Source organism: Fragaria vesca, linkage group LG2 (assembly GCF_000184155.1).
Source record: "Fragaria vesca subsp. vesca linkage group LG2, FraVesHawaii_1.0, whole genome shotgun sequence".
Taxonomy (NCBI): domain Eukaryota; kingdom Viridiplantae; phylum Streptophyta; class Magnoliopsida; order Rosales; family Rosaceae; genus Fragaria; species Fragaria vesca.
The window spans coordinates 19492714-19499366 of record NC_020492.1 but is presented as its reverse complement, the minus strand read 5'-3'; positions in this window follow the sequence as shown (position 1 = coordinate 19499366).

Below are 6653 nucleotides of genomic sequence, written 5' to 3'. Positions count from 1 at the left end.
AAGAAATGGATAACAAGCTGAACCAAAAATCCTAAGAGAGGAAATGTCAAGATAAGTACCCAAAAAAATCTGAAGTATGGAGATTGCATCTGCAGAGACTGACATGACATTCTATTGATAAGATAAGTAGCATGAGCAACTGAATGATACCATAAAGGTTTTGGCAATTTGGCTGCAGCCATAAGAGTAATACAAGCTTTCACTATACGTCTATTTTTCTTCTCAGCAACCCCATTATGTTGAGGGGTATATGGATGTACATGTAATCTGATGCAAAATCTTTTTACTGTCCAAGAATGCAGTAAACTTTTTACTAGTGAACTCACCACCACCAGTACTTTGCAAGCATTTAATTGGAAAGTGAAACTGATTGTGCACAAAAGTACTATACTTCACAAATGTGGGAAAAACATCTGATTTATTAATGAGAGGAAAGAGTCATACAAACTTGGTGAAATCATCTATAAATGTCACATAGTACCTGAACCCTTCTAAAGACAAACATGTAGCTGGTCCCCATATATCAGAATAAATTTTCTGAAAAAGAGTAGTAGACTTAGAAGTTGACTCAATAAAAGGTAATCTATGCATTTTCCCTGATAAGCAAGATATACAGAACTGATCAGATGCATCTCCTGGACTAGAAATCTTAGAGTAACTAAGCATCTTGGAAACAACAGCAGCAAATGAATGGCCTAGCCTTTGATGCCACAAAGTAGATTTCACAGCTGATCCAATGAAAGCAGTATGAGAAGGCCTTATTTGAGGAGTAGTAAACAGAAACAACCCTTCAGATGTGCTCTTTCCTTGATGAAGGATTTCCCTTGACACTTTGTCCTGCACACATATTTAAGTGTCATCCATGACAATGAAACATTTATTATCTTTGCACAACTTGTTAAGAGATAACAAATTAACTGCCAAACTTGGAACATGAAGAACATTATTCAGCTGAAAAGTATGAGAATAAGAAGTAATTTTAGTGGAACCAATATGTTTGATACACAAACCTTCACCGTTACTAATAGTAATTGAGTTGGTGGAATCATAAGGATGAGCTATAACAAGATTTCTAGATCAGAGGTCATATAGTAAGTTGCTCATATGTCTCCAATCCACACTTCATTAGGAGATACACTTGAAGAAGAAGCACCATGAGTATGTGCAAACATAACTGTGATTGTAGCAGGAGGATTGGAGCCTTGAAAAGCATATTTGCTCTTGTGAGGGCAATCCAGAGCAGTATGGCCTTTAAGACCACAAATTTGGCAAACAATCACTTATGAGCATTCATTTTTTAAAGGACAGTTAATGGTTGTATGCCATATTTTATTACACAGTTGACATTCAGGTGAAGCTCCACTGTTATTTCTGTAATCACCATTCCCTGGTCTATAATTTGGAGAAGCTGGATTGTTGAAACAAATTCGAGCAATATGGTGCTTGCCTACCACAAAACTCACAAATGGAATCTCTGTAACAATTATTAGCTGTGTGACCCTTCTTGTCACATATTTGACACTTAGCACCACCATTAAAAAATGAGTCTGAACTTTGACCCTGAGAAAATTGTCTGATATCACACCAATTTGATTTTTGATTAGAATCATTCCAAACCCTTTTCCCTTTGTCACCATTGAAGTTGTTAGCTACATTACTGCTACCGCCTTTGAAATTGGAAGAGCCTCTTGCTGCCATTGCTGTCATAGAACCACTCAAAGAGAATTGAGCTTCAATGTCTTTTTCTGCTGCTAGCAGTTGTGCTCTGAGGTCTTTAAAAGAAATTGAATCATCTCTTGCTCTTATTACAATCTTTATCATGGAGTATTCCTCAGGTAAACCGTTAAGAGTCACAACTATAATATCTTCATCAGCCATTGTGACACCAATTGAACTAAGTTGGTCTTTAGCATGCTTAATGCGCAGAAGATACTTCTCAATAGAATCTACACCCTTCTTAATGGTTTGTAAATCAGTCTTCAGCGGCATGATGCTAGCTCTAGAAATAGAAGAGAACCTCTCTTGTAAGGCTAACCAGGCTTCCCTTGAAGATCTAGATCCCATAATGATATCCATAACATCATCATCAAGTATTGCCATCAAGAGGCCTATCAATGCCTTGTCTACCATTTACCACTCCTTATAAGCTTCACTGATTTCCCTTGTCACTGAACCTTCCTCAGATACCACAAATCAAGGAGGACATGGATAAGAGCCATCAAAGTAGCTGAAGAGATCATTCACTTCCAGAACAGATTGGAATTGATAACTCCACTTGATGAAATTAGTATCTCCCAATTTCACAGTTATCATGCTCAACAATGGATTAATTTCTGACTGAGTAATTGTCATGATTCCAACTATTACACAAAAGGATTGAATCAGATCACAGCCAACAAAAGGAAACTATAACCTCACTTCCTTAAGACCAGCACAACACTACACTTCACTGCACTCTACAACTTTACTCTCTCTTAAGCACCACACAACACATTAAAAAACTCATTTCCTCTTATCACAACACAAATGGATCATACTTCAAGAAATCATAACAGCTATTCATAACTGAATATTAGTCTACTGTAGTTAAAATCTCATATCAGGCTCAAATATGATGAAGAATGAGCTATAACTACACTCGATCTTATCAAAAGGCTTCTAAAGAAAACTTCAACAAGTTACTAAACTACTAGAGCAAGAAGAACACAATAGCATAACAGATCTGAGCAATACCACAGAGATCTATACCAATAGTCATCGTAACAACACAGTAAGCTATGAATAGAGAGATCAAAGCTCAGAGATGAACCTTAGAAGCTTAAACTTTGCAAATCTGAAAACAAAGAAAGCTAGGGTTTCTACAGCTAGCAAATACCAGAGTTGAAGAAGATGTGGAAGCTAGAGTTGCAAACAACCACGAATCAAGCTTAGATGAGGATCAGGATCAAGAGCTAAAACTCTGATACCATGATAACATCACAGCCATAGTTCAAATAAACCCTAGAACTTTAAGCTTTGCAAAAATGGAAGAGAGAAAAAGAGAGAAAAGCTTTTTTGATGTAGGACGGATGGCATAAGAAATCGAGGAACAGATCGATCGTTGCAGGTCCAAACCCGGTTTGCTACAGATTTGGCGTTCGGTGTCCGAATGACTATTATTATACATTTCTGGAAGCGGAACGGCCCAACGAACAAGACTCGTCGCTTTGCCACGACATATGGGTTTTTTCGGCCATTTGAATTTATTTTGGACCTCAAATCAGCGTTTTATTAGTTTTCGGGATTTTTATGTTTCCTGGTTATTTCGGATTCTGTTTTAATTCAATCCTTGGGCTTGTAGGTTTGGTTGTTATCTTTCCTAGGGTTTTGTTTCTCATATATAAGCACCCTTATGGGTAGCTGACATTCAGTTTTATCAATTATAATTCAGAAACTTAAAAGTTTTCTCTTAGTCCCTAGCGTGCTCCAAGTTTTAGTCCTGTAGAGTTCTTCGCTTGAAAGCTCTCCACTTATTAGGGTTTAACGCTGGTTAGCCCTCCATACTCCTACTGCGTCAAGTGGTATCTGGAGCCAGACGTTCCTGTCTCTTTTATCCTTGATCATGGGTGACGAACCGATTACTAGAGCAGACCTAGAAGGTATCCTAGAAGGTGTTACTGCGACTTTTACTACAGCCCTTGCTACGTTGACTAATCAGGTGAACGAATTGAAGACTGATAATAACAATAAGAAGCGTGGAGAAGGCAGAGCTATTCCTCAACCTAGGGTTCCACGAGGGAGAGGAACCAAAATTGCTAACAGCTCTGAGTCTGATTCAGAAGATGAAGCTGTTGATCCTGAGCAATTAGGGCAAGATGATAAGGATTTCAGGATGAAGGTTGATATCCCTTTCTTTAATGGGAAGATGAACGTGGAGGAATTTCTGGATTGGCAAATTGAAGTGGACAGATTCATGGAGCATATGAATGTCGCGGAACAGAAGCAAGTGAAGTTGGTGGCAGCTCGTCTCAAGAGCACTGCGGCAGTTTGGTGGGATAAATTGGCATTGACGAGATTGAGGCAGAGGAAAAAACCCGTCAAGAATTGGCGGAGGATGAAACAATTGATGACAGAACGATTCCTGCCGGAGGACTATGAACAGATTCTTTACAAGATGTACCTAGATTGTGTTCAAGGGGCGAAGACTGTAACAGAGTATACCGCTGAGTTTGTGCGTCTTTCTGAGCGCAATGACTTAGGCGAATCTGAAGGGCAGAAGGTTGCTCGGTACATCAGTGGGTTGAGACCTTCCATACAAGAGAAGATTGGCTTGCAAACTATGTGGTCTGTGACTGAGGTTGCAAGTTTGGCGATAAAGGTGGAGCTGATGGAGAAGTCCCCTAGGGTTTTTTTTCAGTTCCCAAGATTCACTAGTCAGAGGAGTACTGAAGTCGGGAGTTCTGTGGGAGATAAAGGGAAAACAGTGTCGCAGAATACGGGTGGAATGACCACCAGGGCATCCAGTGTTGTTAACAAAGAGGGTGGCATTTCTGGTTTTGGCAGTACTACCAGGGCGACTCGGGCAGCACTTGTGCTGCGACCTTTTAACCCTTATGCAAGGCCTTTTCCAGGAACTTGTTATAAGTGTTTACAACCTGGTCATAGATCCAACGAGTGTACTGCACCTCCGAAGGTGGTTAAAGCAGTTCAGGCTTTAGTCGAGGCCTGTGAGGAAGACGAGACGGAGGAAGGAGGCGATGACTATGAAGGGGCTGAATTTGCAGTGGAAGATTCTCCAGAAAAGGTGAACATTGTATTGCAGAGAATTCTGTTGTCTCCCAAGGAGGAGGACGGTCAACGTAGGAACCTTTTCAGATTGTATTGCTCTGTCAACAACAAGGTGTGTAATCTGATTGTGGATAATGGGAGTTGCGAAAACTTTGTTGCTAAAAAGTTGGTAGAGTATTTGAAGTTACCAACAGAGGCCCATGTGATGCCCTATTCTCTGGGTTAGGTGAAGAAGGGTCCTCAAGTGCGTGTAACCAGAACCTACAAAGTGCCTGTTTCGATTGGTAAGCATTATAGGGATGAAGTAGTTTGTGATGTTCTGGACATGGATGCTTGTCATATTCTGTTTGGGCGTCCTTGGTAGTATGATGTTGATGTTATTTACAGGGGTCGGGATAATGTGATGTTGTTTATGTGGGGTGAGTTTAAGATTGTTATGGCTCCTATGGTGAACTTTGACAAACCTGTAGAAAAGAAGAGGGAGAACTTTCTAATCTTGTCCAGGAATGAGCGGGAGATAGAGGAAGACTTTAAGGAGTCAGAGTTGTATTGTCATGTGGTGATTAAGGGGTTGTTTAGTGCAGAGAAAGAACCTGTGGAGATCCCTGAAGAGGTACAACAGTTGCTTAAGGGATTTGAGGAGTTGATTTCTGATGAGCTACCTAATGAGTTACCACCCATGCGAGACATCCAACACCAGATTGATTTTATTCCAGGTGCCAGTTTACCAAATCTTCCCCATTACCGTATGAGTCCTAAAGAGAATAGATCTTGAGGGAGCAAATTAAGGACTTGCTGCAGAAGGGGTTTATTCGTGAGAGCATAAGCCCTTGTGCAATTCCAGTCCTTCTTGTTCCTAAGAAGGGCAACCAATGGCGGATGTGTGTGGACAGTAGAGCCATCAACAAAATAACCATCAAGTATCGATTTCTATTCCTCGTTTGGAAGATATGCTTGATGAGTTGGCAGGTTCTATGGTGTTTTCAAAAATAGATCTTCGCAGTGGTTACCATCAGATTCGAATTAAACCAGGGGATGAGTGGAAGACGACGTTCAAGAGCAAGGATGGTCTTTTTGAGTGGATGGTGATGCCTTTCGGATTATCTAATGCACCTAGCACCTTCATGAGAACTATGGCACAGGTTCTTTGTCGTTTTCTTGGTGTTTTTATGGTGGTCTATTTTGATGATATTCTGGTGTATAGCAAAACGAAAGAAGATCACTTACAGCATTTGCAACAAGTTTTGAGCGTCCTGCAGGAGAATAAGCTATACATTAACCTGAAAAAAATGTACTTTCTGTACCAACAAGCTTCTGTTTCTGGGATTTGTGGTATGAGAGGATGGAATTCAGGTGGATGAGGAGAAGATTCGTGCCACACGAGACTGGCCAGCCCCAAAGACAGTTTCTGAGGTACGTAGTTTTTATGGTTTGGCTACGTTCTACAGAAGATTTGTTCGACATTTTAGCACCATTACTGCTCCCATTACTGAATGTTTGAAGAAAGGGAAGTTTCACTAGGGAGAGGAACAAGAACAGAGTTTTGCTCTGATAAAGGAGAAGCTTTGTTCTGCACCTGTCCTGGCACTGCCTAACTTTGATAAGATATTTGAGGTGGAGTGCGATGCTAGTGGAGTGGGGGTTGGTGTTGTGTTGTCCCAAGAGAAGAGGCCAGTAGCTTTCTTCAGTGAAAAGCTTAGCGAAGCTCGCCAGAAGTGGAGTACTTACAACCAGGAGTTCTATGCGGTCTTCCGGGCGTTAAAACAGTGGGAATATTACCTTGTTCAGAGGGAATTTGTCTTGTATACGGAACATCAAGCCTTGAAAAAGAGAGAAAAAGAGAGAAAAATGGAAGAGAGAAAAAGAGAGAGAAGCTTTGTGGAACC